Here is a 19604-nt window from a genome sequence, read left to right as displayed (position 1 = left end):
CCCAGATGGTGGTAGCTATACTGTTTCTTCAACTGTAGAACTATAAAGGCTATTTGTTTGATAATGAAAGCACAAAATTGAATTCAATAAGAGCTATGAAGAGCCTTTCATATATAAGGCACTGTTCAAGGCACTGGGGATACAATGACAAAAATGAAACTATTCCTGCTCCAGCTACAACAAATACATGAGTAAACAAAAATGATCAACAAAGTAGCACATAACCCATAAGCCTTGCCTTTTGCTCTGGGCTCACAAGAAACGAGTTTGATTGCGAGGATTGATGCGAAAACATAATAGTTCTTTGGTTTGTCACTACACCCACACAGTCTACCATGGGAAATCTTCACATGGAGCTTATACTCGGTCATCCAATAAATACTCATTAAGCACGTATGTGCCAGGCACTATGTGAAACGCTGGAGATACAAAGAAAGCAAAAAGAGCTCAAAATAAAATCAAGGTCAAAACAGTATCCAAATGAGGGGTACAAACAGAACGATGGAAAGAGCACTAGACTGCAAGGCAGGGCAAAACACCACAGGACCTCCAGTAAGTCACTGGAAGTTCTTGGCCTGAACATGTTGCAAAATGAAGAGGCTGCACTGAGACAAAATGATTTCTCAAATCTCTTTCAACACTAACACTTTTTGTGTCTGTGATATGTGCTTAGAAGAAAGCTCCCAAATTGGAGATAGTACTCTGCTTAGGCCCAGACAACAAACTGATAGAAACTTAAAACTTCAGGATTAGAAAATACTTTTAAAGTGCTTAGTACAGTGCTTGGCACGTTGTGAACAAGTGTTTGATAGATCCTGCTCCTTTTCCCACTTTGATGTGAAAGGACAGCCAGGATAAGGAGTCCGTAACACAACAATGTGCATGCTCATTCGGTTTATGGGAAAGAGAAAGCTTACATTTGGCAAAGAGAAAGCTTACATTTAAGAAAGAGGGTGTATACTGAGTTAAGGGTCACAATACCCCAGGCTCAAAGAAATGTCCTTGAATTGAGACAGGAATTCTTAGCTCAGGGGTGGAGCATCATGTCTATCAGGTAGAGAAGGGAGGCTCAGGTGCTGGTGTGTTTTCATCTGTTACTGGAAATCCAGTGATTTGTAAGAGCTATTCATAACTACAGAAAGCATCTGTTTAAGTTTCTTTCTTGCTAAACTCTGCAGTGATATAAGAAAAAGGAGCTGACAAAGCACCTGATTTATGCCTGATTTCCTTGGTATGTTCATTCAAATTATGGTGCTGCCTGCTAAGCAGAAAATCACACAGTTCAGCACTGCCCACCAGCAGCATATTTCTCCCATAAAAAATCACAACTCTGCTTGAGCCATTCAAAAGATGCAACGGACAATGGGGAGGAAACTGGGTGTCAAATGAGACAGGGGTCTGTTTCTGCCAGCCCTGATATCTATGGGAGGATTACTACACACATATCCAAGGGCTAGAACATACGAAGGGATGAGAACTTGTAGTTAACAAGTGGCTCCACATGTTATTCCAGGTCTTTCCCAGCCCTATCTCTTACATGGATGAAACCACAGACCCACTCTACATTTACTAAACACAAGCAGCCAGTACAGTATCAGCTCCCAACGAGCTTATACTCTAGTGGGGTGAAGGTCCTAGAATAAAATATCTAGCTTCCATAAAGCAATTAGATAATAGTACCTAAGGAATTCTTTAATGGTGTCTTGTCCTAAAGAAGGAAAAGAAACTCCAGTAGGGATGGCATCACAGAGAAAATAAGCCTAGTGTTAAACCCTGAGGGATAGAAAGATTTTAAACTGGTAAAGAAGAAAATGGTGCTAACCAGATAATAGAATGATGTCAGAGATGTACTGTGAGCCAAAGAGTCAGCCAAGAGATTAGCCATTGTTTTCTCTTACTGGTGCTATATGCTAATATAAGGGCTGCCTTCTCCAAACAGGCTTGTGAGATCACACTCAAATAAGGTTCATTATCTTCTGGTTTGGCCTAAAATTCTGGGTGGAAGGAAAAGAAATGTGAAATTTGAATCCTGAACAGATAATATTACTCAGTCTAAAAGCTGAAAGAAGGTCCCTGGGAAAATACTTGAGCTAGAGAGTATTGAGTTTAAAAAAAAAAAAAAGCAGATTAAGTATGGATCTAATAAGATGTTTATTTGTGGTCTCTAAGGAGAACAACACGACTCCAGAGATTTAAGATAAAGCTGTGAGGTGATGGTGCAAGAGTTGTGATGCGGGTTAGAAAGGCTACACAAATCTCCAAAGGATAAAGGGTCAAAGGACATGAACAGGAAATTTTCATAAAGAAATTGGAGCTATTAAAATCATATAAAAATACTTCAAATCACTAATAATTAGAGGAATGAAAATTAAAATGACTCTTGAGTTTTCACTTTACACGCATCAGATTGGCAAAGATGAGAAAAAGAGAAAATGTCAACTGTTGGAGAGGCTGTGGTTGGAAAGGCATAACAGTACACTACTGGTGAAGTTGCAAATTGATCCAGCCAATCTGGAAAGTAATTAGCAACTAAGCCCCCAAAATCACTAAACTGTGCATGTGTGTTGAGCCATCTATACCACAACTAGGCATATCCCCAAGGAGATAACATAAAGAAGCAAGGTATCCCTAAGTACAAAAATATTTGCAATACCTCTTCTTCTGCAGGAGAAAACTGGAAACCAAGGGGAAGCCTAAAAATTTAGAAATGACTGAATAAAATTATGACATTTCCCATTTAGTGGGAACCCCTTGAGGATTCATGATCATTGTCCAAAAGGTTCAAGATAAAAATTCCTTAAGGGCACCTTAAATAAATATCTGTTCAAATATGCTACAAATGTCTTTTCTTCTGTGACAACAAAACATGCATGGGCACATTTGAAGGTGAAAATGCTTACCTTTATATGGTGAGGTGCTGAAAGAAACAGGGGAATAGAATAGTAAGACTGTTAGCACAAGAAGCTAAGATGATTTAATCCAATAAGATAATTTAGTCTAATCGTCTCATTTTGCAGATGAGGAAAAGTGAGATTGAAAGAGGTTAAATGATTTGTCCAAAACACAAAGAAAGTTAATGGTAAAATCTCAACTAGAAATCAATCCTCCACGCTTCAGCACTCCTTCTACTGAATCATGCTGCCACTCTAAGAAACATGAAGACTGTGTTTTCTCCATGGTGGCGTCATACGAGGTGGAAGAGGAAACCTCAAGCCATCCAGGATGCTTCTCCTATGCATCTCATATAGTCCTGTCAGAGGAAGAAAACATACGGTGCACCATGGGCTTGCATTGGACATTGCAGTTTACTAGTCTGGTGGCCACAGACAGCCTCTAACGTATGGCAAAACTGCAAGCCAGTTGGTCTAGAAATGGTGGATGGAAAGTGACTACTTACAGGAGGGTCCATTGTTTGGCATGAATTACAGAAGAAAAAAAAAATATGCATACACACACACACACACACACACACACAGAGCAAATAATTATCCTTGGACAAATACAGAAGGGTTCTGGATGTTGATGCTTTGGCCATTTCTGGAAAACTCTACTCCTTTATTCAAAGGACAAAAAATTAGCTAAATAGTTACTCCTAAGAAAAATACTGCTGATAAAGAAGGTTCTAATGATAATTATAGCTCATATTTCAATCCAGTTTATCATCATTTGTTAAGCACCAACTCCAGACAAGGCACTGTGCTAGGTAGGTGCTAGGGATACAAATATAAAAATGAAAAATCCCTCAAGAAGCAAATAATTGGGGGGAATGAGTTGGGAAAAGGAACACTATGTCCACAGAAAATTAAATAGAAAATTTATGCACAGTCATTTCTGAAACAATGAAAGAGTAGGGTAGAGTACAAGTGGAACATGGGGCAGACAGGACTGAAATGGATGGGTAGGACACAGTGGTCAGGGATGGGAGCTCTGATATTTGCAGCCCGTGATTTGGAATCACAAGGATTTCGAGTGGAACCATTATATAATAGAATTTTCTATCCTTTTCACAGTGGTAATGGTAATTTTGATTTGATTATAGGCAAATGGTAGAAAATGGGTGTGTCTGGCAGGAAAAGAGGAATGATGGAGGGAGGAGGAAGCAGCAACATATATGCACAGCATCAATGCAGACAGCAATTCCCTGGTCCTATCTAGTGGTCAAGACACGAGTCATGGAGTAAGGTAGTCTAATTTATATAGGATTTTACAGTTATAGAGTCCTTAATATCCATTACCTTACTTGATTATTATAGTAACCTTGTGAGAAAGGTAAGGAAGTAGTTATCATGCTCCTTTTACAACTGAGGAAACTGAAGTTCAAAGAATTTAAGGGATTTGCCCAATATTACAGCTATTAAATTATAGAGAAGACATTGGGTCTGGATCTCCAGATTTCAAATCCCATGGTTTCTCAATGGCAGCACACTATCTTGAAGTCTGTATACACAGGTAACACAAATTTTACTCATTCTTTCATTTGGCTCAAGTGAATGCCGACTGTGTGCCCACCACTTTAAAGGACATAAGAGTAGAAGGAGGAACAATACCTTCCCTAAGTTGACTGATCAGAAAGACAAGAGACATATATAAATTAAAAAGACATAATATAGTAACTAAACTGGTCCAAATGTACATGGCACAAGAGATGCCGAGGGGGTAACATATGCTAAGTAGCAAAAACAAATGAGATAAAAGTAGAGATCAGTATAGGTTAGAGCAGCCACAGAAGGGTTAACATTTCTCCACAATGTGCAGTTGAACAGGACTTTGAAGGAAAGGTGGAACTCAGATAGGCAGTGAGAAGGGCAGAGAGTATTCTAATCATGGAGAATAGCATGAGAAAAGATATGGAAGCAGGAATGTCCACTGGAACATTCAGGGCAGGGACCTGAATACAAAGCTAAGGAGTTGAGACTTTGTTCTATAGGTAATAGGGAGTCACTGAAAATTTTTATGCAGAGCTATGACAATTTAAAAAAAGATTAATATGACATCGCTATAGAAGAATAACTGGAAAACAGTGACTGTGATGACATTGGCATGAGAAATCAGGGCCTGAACTAGGTAAGTGGGAGTGAAAACAGAGGGCATGATGGAAGAGACATTAGGAAGGAAGGAAGAGTAGAAGGAATTAATAAAAACTGACCATAGGATTCCAAGAACCGAGATAAGTCAAAAGGTGCTTTACAGATTTTAAGCCTTGATGAAAGACATGATTATAATAACACTGATGGATATAGGAAGGTGAAGACAGGAAGCTGATGTCCACAAGAATGTTGAAATTGTTTTCTGCTATGTTCAGTTCGAGTAGCGGTATGATATCTAAAAGGTAGGTGGAACAGTGGATAGAGGACTGGGCCTAGAGTCAGCAAGATCGGAGTTCAAATCTGGCCTCACATGCTTACCAGCTATGTAACACTGGGTAAGTCACTTCTGTTTTCTCAACAATAAAATGGAGAAAATAATAGAATCTACTTCCCAGGATTGTTGTGAGGATCAAAAGAAGTGTTTATAAAGTGCTCATCGCAAGGCCTGGCACATAGTAGTCACTGCATAAATGCCAGGCACTATTGTTGTTATTATTAACGTATGGGAATACTAAGTTAGAGATCAGAGATGTAGGGCTATAGCTTCATAAAGAAGCTTAGAGGGAAAAAAGAGAATTGGAGATCATACACATGGTAGGATAGTTGAACATGGATGAGTTCTCCAGAGGAAAGAAGAATATAAACTGAAGAGCTGGGGCAGGAAAGAGGAGGTGCCAGTGAGAGGGAGGAGCAGCTAGCATAGTACCACAGAGATCAAGGGAGGAGAGAACTTCAAATATTGCAGAGAAGTCATGGATGATGAATACACTGGACTGGGCAGTTAGGAGACTACTGATGACTTCTGATAGTACAGTTTGGAAAATAAAAGGGGACCCATTGGTTAAATAATTCCAATTCTTTTCATCAATATTATCTAAATATTCAAAATGACTTCCTAGATGTTCTAATCTTCCTGTAATTCAGAAAATTTTTTATAACCAATAAGAAGTGAATAATTTGTACAGAAGGTACCTACTCCAGAATGCTCCTCTTATCCAGTTTCCCTCTGGATTCCCGAAAGCTATTCCTACTGGTACAGACTCCTGCACTTCAAATAGGCATAGAAAGAAATGGAAAAAAAAAATGTCTCCACTCCTACTCAGGGACTTTTTGCTTCACACAATACACTTAGCAGCTTTTATCGTTTGGGGACTATTTGTTTTCCACCTGAATGAAATTTGAAAACAGACCACATGTGGACTGGTATGTACTTAAATACCAAGCCCCCAGTTTATCTGAAATTCACACTATACAGACAGTGGGCTCAAACTTCAGCCTTGCTATTTTTATCCCAAAGTGAGAAGTTAATACCTGATGATATAACACCCCTGCCAACTATCAGCAACTTGAGGATATAAGTGGAAAAAACCTAGAGGTTGGGGATGACTATATATGTATTAGTGTTCTTTGAGACTGAGTCAGCTGGTGGGACTTGTGGTAGAACTACAAAAACCTGGAGTTGGAAACAACTTTGGAAATCACACTGTCACCCTCTTCATATAAAGATGGAGAATGATGTTCAGAGACTTGAAATAACTTGTCCGATATCACAGAGCTGCCTCGTGGCACCCCGGGCCTAGAATTCAGCTCATCAGTTGTTTCACTTTATTTAGGCAGAGGTAAGAAAAGGGTTTGGTAGTAATGGGGCAATTTCAATTAATCACATAAAAGTCAAAGGGGAATCGAGTTTCCTTGAAGGGGACTAGAAGACAGAGCATGACAGAATGAAATGACAGAATGACAGACAGAAATCTTTCAACAGGACAAGCAAGCACAACTCTCCAGAGGCTTCCTACTCAACCAGTGACTCTGTAGGTGTCATCACAAAGTGCACAAGAGCCATCTTTTTCAGTAATGGGTCTCTTTTACAAGTGAACTGGAAAACTAAGGGCAAAGAAGGGTAACCAGGGATGAACAGGACAGAGTCTCTCATCCTTCTACCAAATTAACATGAAATTATAACCTAAAGTCTCTGAAACACTCAGACTGGTTAACACCATTCTTCCACCTGAAAGCATGGCTAAGTAAGGAGTGGGAGATGGAATGAATGGTTACTGGATTTATTTACTCTGACAAGCTATTAATAGCTGGCATTTATATGTGCTTTGATCTATTATATTGCTTGAGCCTCAAAAAACCTTGTTAGGTAGATATTATAAGATCATTTTCCCCATTTCATAAATGAAGCTCAGAGAAATTAAGTAAATTGCAGAGCTAGTGAATGTTAAAGGTAAAATCCAATTTCAGGCCTGAACTGACTCAAGACCCAACATTATTTCTATTTTACTTCTCTTCAGGATGAGGAGGGGGGTTTCATACCCAATCACATATCTCCTAGCTTTGTACAACTAAACATATTTAATAAAGCAGATAATTCTACAACTCATATACAAAATGACTCTTCTATAAAACATCACCAACTGCCTACTGGGTATTTTACACTGGATGTCCCACAAACATCTCAAGCTCAACTGTCCAAAATTTAACTTATTATCTTTCTCTCTAAATCTTCCATTCTTCCAGACTTTCTCATTTCTATCAAAGGCACCGACAACGTACCCTCTAGCCACAAATAAAAGCCATTCCACTGTGCTCTCTCATTTATGGAGATGAAGGACAGCATGTTACCATCTTGTCTATTATAATCTCCACCGAAGCTATAGGATAATCAGTCTTCACCTTATTCGCCCCTTTCTATTCTATATACAAGTATATGGAAAAACATTAAACATTTGGGTACAAACAAATGCAACTCCAAGGGATAAGACTCCAGGGAAGAATCCAGTTTTAGAAACAATATCGTTCTACTTTATACTTGCCCTACCTAAGCATTCACTTTCAAAATTTTAAAAGAACCAAGGAAATGCCAGTATTCCTATGTCGACATTCATTCAACACATTTTTTCATGGCCAAAACCCAAAATACTGTAAAATATTCTAAGCTATATAAACAATTCAGAAATGGATATGACCAAAAGTCAAGGTCCAAGAATATGAACAAACAGTTCTCAAAAGAAGACCTGGAAAGTATTCTTAGGTACAAAAAACTCTAAATCAGTAGTAAGAAAAATTAAAATCAAAGCAACTATGAGGTTTTACCTTAGAACCTGCAGATTGGGAGGGGGAAGAAAGGGAGAGGGTGTTGATAGGATGATCCTAGAAGTGACAGGGTGTCACTGGAGTTTATTGAGTAGAGGGATGACAGAGACATGAGTTGCTATACTAATGTGCATACGTGCCATTTCTGCTCAGTAATCACCTTGAAATCAGAGCCTGTCTTATAAATCTGTACACCTTCCTCCTTCAGAACCTAGAACAATGTTGTGCATACATGCATACATACACGCACACATACACACACACCTTGGAATGAAGGAGAGAGGGAGGGAGAGAAGGAGAATTTAATAAGCTCTTATTACTCTGCTAAGTACTAGGGGACACAAACACAAGCAGAAAGAAAGAAACGCCCCTGCCTTTATGGCATTCTACTAAAGTAAGGCAAAAAAGTTGTGTGTGTGTGTGTGTGTGTGTGTGTGTGTGTGTGTGTGTGGAGGAGGCAATTTGAAGGTACTGGCCTGGGGGTATGATTTTTTAAGTCCAGAAAGTCAGAAACAGGATCAGGAGGAAAATGAAGGCAGGTCCACCTTGGTTCCTTCACAAAATGGAGGCTTTAGAAGAAATTCATCAATTAGGGAGGTGTAGATGTTCTAAGGTAGGTATGCCACATGAAGTTAAGGGGAATATTTGGTGGACATCAGAGAATTCACTTTTTTTAGTGGAGATGATGAACCTGCAAAACATCCAAATTTCTTTCAAGCTCACATTCCATCAAAAAGTAAAACTTACACGTTCAATGGAATAGTATGGAAATTATTGCTGTAGTCTTCACCATAGTCATGGAGGAGAGGAAAGTAATTTAAAACATTTTTTAATTTAAAAAAATTTTCCAATGAGAAATTATTTTAGAACTACTTGAATCTCAAATTAGGATTTTCCACCATAGTCATACAGCTAACACAGTCATAATCTGTTTTAATTATATAAATTGAAAAAACAAATCAGCCTGATACGTGAACCAATGTGGCATATACTGAATATTTATTTCTAAGTCAACAAAGTAGAATTCATGACACAAATTCTGCTGAGTTCTCCAGCCAGCTTTATTAAATGGAATAAATATAATCAGAGCAAAATTGTACAAACTTCGCTCCAGAGGGATGACTGGGATTTTCCCAATCACAACACTTCCAGTTTGTTTTTACTGAAAAGCTTTTGCCAGAATCAAAGCATGTTTCACATTAGAATTGACTGATTAAACAAAATGGATAAAATGTAATGGCTTTGAAAGAACTGAATAGATCTTTATAATTCTCCATGCCCACCAGGTTTGCTAAAGCAGGATATCTTAACCTGCCCCCTGCAATATCCCCTCCACTTCTGCTCCAAACAAAGAGGCCGAGGCAGCTTTTTTCACTTCTTCAATTCTTTCTTTCTCTATAGAGAATAAACTAGTTCAAATGAACAAAATACTCTCCCCTACACCTGCAGAAGTGGCTCCCAAAGCCAACAGCTGGCTTACCTCATGTGCAAACCTGGTCAGCAATTCCTGGGTAAGTAGTAAATAGGTGACTTATAGTCCAATACCTGATTTAGGAGCCGACGGCTTCGATGGCTTTCCATGGATGGATGCTGAATGCATCAGGGAACTGACATTAACTTAATCTCATTAGGTTAGAGTTGTAAGGGATGACAGAAGGGCAAAGAAGAAAAAAGAACCCTACTGTCAATCAATCATACTCTGCTTGAATTTAAACCTGCAGAATGAAATTCTTTACTTCTCAGCCCACCCTGGATCAGGACTCTCTTAAGAGGAAGTAAAGAAGGAAGAGGGGATATTAATTCAAATTACTTGAAACTTAATTCATCTCAATAATCTGAATCTACTGGGGCTATATGCTGGGGGTTAGTTTGTTTGTTTGTAACCCATGGCAGAAAACAAGACAACCTCCCTTTGGCTCTTTAAACAATGGAACAAAATAAGTGACTTGTAAGGGGCTCAGAAATTAATTATTGGCTTTGTACTGACCATTCAGCACAGCTGGAAAATCAGCTCTCTCCCCAAAGAGAGAGAGCTTTTCAGTGGTAAGTGATGGATCAGTTGTCTAGAAGATTCTAAGAAACTTTCAAAGAAAGAGTTATTATAAAGTTACATAGACTTTATAGTATATCAATAACTGATGCTCAACTAATAAAGTTCTAAAAGGCTGCTTTTAGTGGCTTTAGAAATTCTCTAAGTATCTGGTAGTTGTGATACCTAAAATGTTACAGTCAGTAATCAGAAAAGGCAAAGATTTTACCAAATCAAAAAGGAACTAGCCAAGTCCCAACCATGCCAAGTTGTCCTGTTGCACTGCTTCATCCAGGGAGGAATATCTGGATGATATCACTGAACACAGAGACCAAAATAACAAAATGCTTCCCTAGAAAAAACATACACTTCCAATGATTTCAAAGATACATGACACAGAAAGCCCCCAGAATTCCTGAGTTTTAGATTTTTCAGCTTCAAACACTGAAAATACATCTGGTCAAAGAACTGTCATGATATTTGCTTGCTTTGATCAAGTCCTATGGTGTGGGGGTGAATGGTCTGTGACTGCATGCTGTTTTACTCCCTGGTGAACTAATTAAGAAATCAGGACTAACTTAAAAGGCTGCAAAGCTCAGCTGTCCCCAATTCAGCCTAGTGACTCCCTACCCAGTCTCCACCTCTCTCCAACAGGGAAGAGGACAGTGAAAAAAGAAGTGCATATGCACTTCTAAATGAATCTCATGGGTCAGAAAGGACATATGGGGTCTGGGGTGGGGACAGAGACATGACAGTGAAACTACTTCCTTGATTCCACAATAGCAGCTGATGTGCCTAACTAAAGAAGTGGAAGGGGCAAGCTCAGTTTTGAGAGCAGTGGTAAGAAAGTGCAGTACGCCCAAGGACCTTTAGAATGGATCCCTATTCATGAGAAAGACTTCTGGTTATGCATGCTATGTATGTGCTGCAACTTTGGGATACAGCAAACCTTTGGTGCTTTTGCTACGGAAGGTAGCTACCTGTAAACAACAGCAGGAAATGGAAAAGATGGGAAATGACCTGGACCACCAGAAAGACCGATCTAAGCAAAGAAGACAAAAAGGGATGCCCATACCTGAAAGCAAAGCAAAGCAACTGTTCTGAAACCCAAGGGATAACTATGGCAAAGAATCTGCCTCCCTGGCAAACCCCATACAAAACCTTCATCTCATAAAGTATCAGGAGCCCACAGTGCCTGGTCTGACATGTAGAGAGGTAGCCTGGGACGGTGGAAAAAGCACTGGATACTTCAGTAACTGATGACTAAATATGTCAAACACCTCTTGGAAGAGAGAGGAGGGACCAGGGGCGAAGAAGGAGACACAGATTTACAGATCTGGTTCATGCACTGGATTGCTCTTCTTGGTCATAGTTATTGGTCACAGGGAAGGGTTTCTATGGGGGTGGGGGTGGCTAACAGGTAAAGAACATCAATAGACTATGTAGGAGCTTAGGCTAACAGATCTAGAAATGGAAGGGACCTAAATGGCTGTCTTGTCCAATTTACTCATTTTGGAGAAAATGAAACAGAGGTCTGAGAAAGTTGTGTAACTTGGTCAAGTTCCCACAGGTAATGTTAAGAGGCAGGATTCAAATCCAAGACTTCTGATTCCAGAGCCAGAACACTTTCCACAGTACTAAGGGGAAAAAAATTCAAAGAGAAAAAAAATTTCAGAAGAGGGCCTGGACAAACAGGACAATCCAATAACTTCCATGTTAAATTTGATGTGTACTTTACTGAAGTCTATTACTATATGAAGTTCAGATTCAGATATAATTCCTTTTGTTTTCTTTGTATACGCTAATGTTCATACTTGTTGACTTAAATTTATAATAAAAAAAGAAATTAAACACGGGGAGAGTTAAGTGGATTATTATTGTACAACAATAAAGGACCAATGTAGAATAGAGAAACACAAAAGGATTTTTACGAACTGATGTAGATTACAATAAGCAGAAACAGAAGAACACTTTATGCCAGGGATGTCAAATTCAAATACAAACTGGGGCTCATCATCCATCCTACATAAAAAGTTCCATGGGAAGCATAGGGACTGAGTTTTAAAATGTAATGTCATCTATGTTTCACTGTATTTTATCTACTGTCTTCAATATTTCTCAAATGCATGTTAATCTCATTCCAGCCATCCTCAGGAGCATTGGACACCTCTGATTCAGACAATGACCACAAGAGTAGAAAAAGAGGCCTGAGCAACTGAAGCACCAGGTGCAGGGAATGGAGGAGGAATAATGTGACAAGGTAAAATAGTCACCTCTGCCAAACAACTCTAGACATCCCTTCTCACGCTGCCTCTGCCAAATGCAGCCATCAGAAACTGTCTGGAAGAACTAAGCACTGTCAGGTTCAGTTACCACATAACAAAATAAGGGTGGATTCAACAGGTAGAGAAGACAGGTATGGAGCTCTCCCCACTCCTTCTCCAGAAATGGCTGTGACATAAAAACAGAAAGCATTGATAAAACATTTTAATGCCCAAAATTTTAAATGCAAAAGCATCAATACATAATTTTTAATTAAGAAAAAACAGCAATAAAATGTACTGAAATACTGAAATGCGTCTGCAATCTCACAGAGAGAAACAATTCCCTTAGAAGACTCAGATCACAATCTAGGCACACCTGTCCAGCAGGTATGACCCTTTTTCATGCCCTACCATAAGGTCACCTCATAAGATCGACTGCCTTGCTTTTTCCTGACATTGTGAGAATACAAGGAGAGCTCATGGCAAGTCTGTTGATTATCTTTTATTTCTTCTCTGTAACCAATCTGTTATCTTTTTTGATCCTTGGGGACAAATTCTTGATATCTTTTACTCCAGTTCTTACTCTTAGCCCCTCATTAGTTATGTTTTGTGTGCTGTTCATGCCCACCTGGCGCCTTTCCATCACCATGAGAGGGATCCTCATTTTCTATTCTTCTGAAGTTGTAGTGTGCCATTACTAGCAGCCCACAGTACCACTGGGAGACAAATGGTATTCAAAAAGGAGACGTTTGTTTCTGGGTGAAGGTGGGGGGATCACCCTGCAGATAATCCAGCTTCTCTTTAAAATTCTATTGCCCATTCCTGGTCTATTTGCTCCAGTTGTCCAAGATATTTGTATATCTTTCTGTACGTACGTACGTACGTGTGTGTGTGTGTGTGTGTGTGATGAGGTCTCTAAGTTGTCAATCCAAATGAATGTCACAATCTAGATATGAGGTGTAAACACTTTATTTTTTTCTGCATGGAGGGTTAGCCCAACCTCATGGGCTTAATGTAACCAACACAATGTCGTGGACTTCACTATCTACTGGTCATTACGCTGCAGCTTGGTCTCTGAACTGGATCTCTTTGACAGTGGCTAACACTTTCAGTTAGCAATAAATTGGTTACTCAACAAGCATTTAATAAGCATCACTACATGTCAGGGAGTGTGCTAAGCCCTGGGCATACAAAGAAAGTCAAAAAGAGTGCCTGCCTTCAGAAGCTCACATTCCAGCTAATCCAGTCATTCTAGAGAGCAATTTGGAGCTGTGCCCAAAGGTCTATAAAAGTGTGCACACCCTTTGACCCAACAACTTCACTTCCAGGCCTTTATCCCAAAGAGATCATACAAATGGGGAAAGGTCCCACATATACAAAAATATTTATAGTAGAACTTTTTGTGGAGGCTAAGAATTGGAAATCGAGGGGATGCCCATCATTTGCAGAATGGCTGAACAAGTTGTGGTGTATGAATGTAATGGAATACTATTATTCTATAAGAAATGATGAACAGGAAGACTTCAGAAAAACCTGAAAAGATTTATATGAACTGATGCTGAATGACATGAGCAGACCCAGGATAACAATACATACAGTAATAGCCACAGTGGGAGAGGACTCTATCTGATAGATTTAGCCCTTCACAGCAATGCCCAAGGGACTCTTGAGGCAAAATGCCATCCACCTCCAGAGAAAGAACTGTAGAGTCAGAACACAGAATGAAAAAGACTATTTTCTCTTTTGTTATGTTTTGTTTTTTTCTCATGGTTTCTCCCATTCATTTTAATTCTTCTATGCAACGTGACTAATGTGAAAATGTGTTTAATAAGAATGTATGTGTAGAAACCATATAACATTGCATGCTGTCTTGGGGAAGGAAGGGAGAGGGAGGGGGAAAAAATTTAAAACATATGAAAGTGATTATTGAAAACTGAAAACAAATAACTTTAAAAAAAAAAGGAGCTCACATTCTAATGGAAGAGACCACATGTATATTATTAGGTATCTAAAACATACACACACACACACACACACACACACACACACAAGAAGGAAAGTAACCTCAAAGGGAAAGACACTATAAGCTGGGGGGCCCAGGAAAGGCCTCCTACAGAAGGCAGAGTTGAAATTAGTCTTTTTTCACTCTATGAAATAGACTAACTTTAAAATAAGAAAAGAAGAACTAGACTACAATTCAGGCCTGTACGGCATCTGGTTTTCTAGAAGAGGCAGGATAGTTGTTTAGTAGGGCTTTGAAGGATTGACCCAAAACTCTAGTTACTGGTAAAATAAAACAGAGAACATTTAGTTTCTAAATATGCTTCTGGATTCAGTCTCTCCTCATATATTCTTCGGAATTCTCTGGTTATCATCTCCTGAATCCCCAGTTCCCTTATTATATCATTATATTACATCCAACCAAGCCTTAGCCTTGGATCTCCCACTGTTCCTCACCTTTATATCTATGCTCTGCTGCTGAACATTGGTGGAAAAGAAATCAGTCAACTGATCTGCCTATTCTAACCAGATCTGACCCATCCTTTAAAGTCTGGTTCAAGGACTTGTATGAAGCACTCTGTCCTTACTGGATGCTTTCTCTAAACTGTTTTCTCTCTCATCTACACTTACTTTCTGAATTCCTGATGTAAAAAAAAACTCTCTGATATTATCTGGTCTTCAAAGGTGTACGTCTTACCTCCCCAGCAACTAGGATGTAAACTTCCCTGAAGGCAGAGACAATTTTTTATGTCTTTATATTCCCACAATGCCAAGTACAAAGAATTTGCTTAAAAATATTTAACTGACAACACTGTGACCATGCAACAAAAGATGATGTGCCAGGCCCTGAATCCACTAACCACCATCATTTTCCTTCCATTTTTAGACTTTAATCTTGACTTTTGTATTATCTCCCCAACCCATAACCACCCTGTCATTAGGCAAGGGAAACATGCTAAAAAGTGCTAGACAATCAGGTAGTTAGTGCTCAAATTTTGATGCTGGTGCATTCCTCCTACATAATGACACCCCAAAAAAATTATATCCCACCAGAGTCACTGAAATCATCATCACTGCTTGGATGGAATAAACATAAATCTCCTCTATGCTGTAGACCTTTTTCTAGGTCCACAGCCATGAACTCCTTGGCTAAATTCATTCATTTATTCATTCATTCACCTATCCATCTTTACCCAGAATCTTGGTTCTATGTTATTACATAAATTACCGAACAACAGAAGTTCTGTCTCCAAACCTGGAAACTTCAATCAACCAGATACACACAAATCTGCAATAACTTTTCCCAGGCTTCAACAACCATGTCAATACTGAGCACATGCAACTTTCAGATCACTGAAGAATTTCCTCAAACAGCCTAAAACATACACTTTTCATAAGATTCTTACTAATTCTTGGAACTCCAATATCTGACACTTTCACACAAATCTTTGGTTATACTGGCACACACAACATTTTCTCCAGCTTACAATCTATTCTCTGCATACACTGCTGTGTTTTTGTATGAAAATTATCCAAACTTGAGCTACATTTCCTTTATTTGCAGACAGTTTTAGAAATTAGCAATATTTGCTCACAGATGCTTGGATGCCTAAAAAAGCAAACCCAAGAACTAATTTCTCTACACAGGCTGTTTAATTTTTAACACATTTAGAGATGCTTTTCTAGGCCAATGCCCAAACTAATACTTAGTAGAGAAGTAAAACTACATTCTATAAGGGTTCTCAGGAGGTTACCCAAGATGAAGAAAGTCCACAGTGACCCTTTTATTCAGTGCTTCTAATATATTTTACTGTACTTCAGCACCATAAATTGATATCCAACATCAATAAGTAATAAACAATAAGCAATTTTGTTTCTTCAATTTATGTTTTCCCACTAATGCCACATTTTTCCTTTGTCCCTAGAAAGAAATAAAAAGATGGGCATTTACTATATGCATTTTTTAAAAATCTCTGTAAAACCAGTGGAGTGTTACTTATAAGTTTATGAAGAAATCATGTGAAATAGCCATTTCTGAATGCCCATCAAAACTGCTTTGGCTACCTACATCATTCTTGAAAAAGCATAGCACACATTAATAGAATATGAAATAGAGACCATAAACCATCCAATCTCAAGAAAACGGAATTAAACTAGCCATAAAAGCTAGTTTACCTTCAAAAGTTATTAGACTGCTCATACCTTTTGGCTCAGCTATGGCATCAGTACTACCCTATACCCAAAAGAGACCAAGGAGAAAGAAAACATAAATATGAACAAAAATGTTTATAGAATACTTTTCTGTCATAGTAAATATGTAGAAACCAAAGGGAGCCCATCAATTGCGGACTGACTGAACAAATTGTACTTTATGAATTTCATGGAACATCGTTGTGCCATAACAAAGGTATAGTTTCAAAGAAATCTGGGAAGACTCATACGAACTGATACAGAGTAAGGTGCACAGAAACAGAGGAGTAACTTAACACTTAAGATCTCTGATCAATGCAATGACCAGCCATGACTCTGAAGAACTGATAATAATATCTAGAATTTATACAGCACTTTAAAGTTTCCAAACCAATTTACAAGTATTATTTCATTCTATTCTCACAACTCTTGGAGGTGCTATGATCCCCACTACACAGATGTGAAAACTGAGACAGACAGAGGTTAAATGACTTACCCAGGTCACATGGATAGTAAACGTTTAAGGCAAAATTGGAACTCTGGTTTTCCTGACTCCATATATTGTGCCACTTACCTGCCTCTCCACATGCTACCCATCTCTTCAAATAGAGGAGATGGACACAGGGTGCAAAATGAGATGTGTACCCTCTGATGGAGCCAATGTGAGAATTTGTTTTGCTCCACTATACAAGTGTTTTGCTATTTTTATTTTTCAATTGGGAAGAACTAATAGGATTTCCCCTTAAAAGCAAAGGACAGAGGACAGAGAGAGAGAGAAAGAGAGAGAGAAGAAATAAAAGGTCATATAAGTATTTTTAATGCATAGAAGAGAACACAAGGCAGAAGGAAAAACAGAGAAGCTGGACATTTTTTAACATTAAGTGATAAAATTACTATATTTAAAAGGAAAAACAAATTATATGTAATAGAAATTATCATGTGATCATCTTTTTCGGTTCTATTTTGTATATGAAAATGCTCATTTTATTTAGTACTTAAGTTCAGAATAAAAAATAAATTTGCACAAAAAAAATCAACATGGCAAAAAAAATTGAACTGGAAAGTTTGGCAGGAATTAGATTTATTTGTGGGGGGGGGGGGGAAGTCAAATAAGCGCTTTTTTATGTGACATGTTTATTCACTGAAGATGGCACCAAGGTCATTCATTCTTATAAGGGTTTACTTCAGTGGGTTCTTGGGTCACTGCCAAAGTCACACAATCCTGAGCTCACTCCCAGTGGGCACAAAGAGGCCATCATCTTGTGCCAGGCTTAGGTTCTGTCCTCCAATGGTCACCACTGAAGACCCTTCTGGCTGCCAAAATCACACGTCCACATCCAGTTTAGGACCTCTGCTGCTGCCAGATCCATAGACTGTCACCTGTGTCTCATACATGTCTCCAAATAGGCTGAGGGTACTCCCTGCCTGTAGCTCCACAGAATGGTTGGCCAATCATCGCTGAAGGGCCAGTGGCTCTATGACAGCCCTTGTGCCCAGGGGGAAGGGTAGCTCTTGGAGCAGCTGGTCTGGGTGAGGTTTTCCTGTCTTGGACTGTTCAGAGTTGAAAACCTCCCGGATGATTGGTGCGAGTTGTGTGCCGAGATCCTGATAGTAGAACCACTTCTCCAAAAGGACATTTGTTGTGTCTCCAACATAGTATCTGAGCCCATCTACCTCTGTCTTCTGTCTTTCTCACTCCATGACCTGCCCCACAGTGTTGGCAAACCTCTGCAGGGAATGGGGAATACCAGCAGGCAGGAGAAATATCTCCCCCTGGCAGATGAGCACATCTTGGTGCTGACCTTGCTCCAAGATCTTATGAACCATGTGACCTTCAATCTGGAAAAAGAGCTCTTCTCTTCCTCCATGTGGTAATCCTTTTTTTGATTTGGGCCTCCAACAAACACGATTTTAGGCTGGTTCTGATGCACGAGCTTGTTGCAGACTGGGGGGGGACAAAGAAGGATCTGTTTTTCTCAATCCACGTCTTCACATTCACTTGGAACTTCATGCTCAAGCTTGGGGGAGAAGCAGCTGACTCCAGAAATTAGATTTAGACTAAAATCTTATACTATATCAAAATGCAGTATAAGATCAAAAGTTCAAAATGAATATAGGACCAGAATATTAATGGTTACATCACAAAAAGAGATATAACATACCTCTCACAACTATTTTTTGTTTAAAAAAAAAAACAAACCCTTTCTTTTTTAAACAAACCAAGGGATAGAGGTCATAAGAGGTCATGAGAACAGATACAATAATGATTTTGATGAAAAGAAACTGAATCTTTTTTTACAGACTAAAAAGACGAATGCCACCTGTTCACGGGGGGGGGGGGGGGGGGGGGAGTTTGCATTAATATATCTGATATCTGTCTGCTATCCAAGATATAGAGACCTAATGCAAATACATAGGACCAAAAACCAAGCCTCAACAGGTAAGGGATTAAAAGATAGAAAGTTTTCACAAAGTAACAAGAAGAGAAAGATAGAAATAAAATAGATAGAAAGAAGAGAAATAATAACCACAAGAAAGACTGCCTAAAAATAGTAATAAAAAAAAAATGCAACTAGAACAATTCTGAGATGTCTTCTCAAACCCAGAAAAATGACAAAGATCAAAAAAAATGAGTACAGTCAATGTTGGAGTGGCCATGGAAAAGAATGCGCATTAATCCATTATTGTTGAAGTTGTGAGTTAGAGCACCCATTCTGTAAATCAATTTGGAACTTTGATGAAAACGTGACTAAAATGTGCAACTCTACAATACTAGACATTACCCAAAGGAGGTGAAACATGGAAAGAAAGAGCTTATATATTTATCAAAACATTTATCAGAGCACTTTTTATGGTAGCAATGAAGTGGAAACAAAGGAGATTCCCTATTGACTGAGAAGACTAAATGAACTGTGGTAACTGAATGTAATAAAA

At 38.8% G+C, this 19604-nt stretch overlaps 1 protein-coding gene and 1 pseudogene across 2 annotated transcripts in view; both read right to left on the bottom strand.

The window, feature by feature from the left end:
* Positions 1-19604, bottom strand: part of MAD1L1 (mitotic arrest deficient 1 like 1) — an 852423-nt gene that overhangs the window by 433324 nt on the left and 399495 nt on the right. The window lies entirely within an intron of this gene.
* LOC140497138 (3-hydroxyanthranilate 3,4-dioxygenase pseudogene) lies at positions 9091-19014 on the bottom strand (annotated as a pseudogene).

Source organism: Notamacropus eugenii, chromosome 3 (genome assembly GCF_028372415.1).
Source record: "Notamacropus eugenii isolate mMacEug1 chromosome 3, mMacEug1.pri_v2, whole genome shotgun sequence".
In the NCBI taxonomy this organism is placed as follows: domain Eukaryota; kingdom Metazoa; phylum Chordata; class Mammalia; order Diprotodontia; family Macropodidae; genus Notamacropus; species Notamacropus eugenii.
The sequence above is the reverse complement of the archived record's forward strand: the minus strand, read 5'-3'. Positions and strand labels throughout refer to the sequence as shown.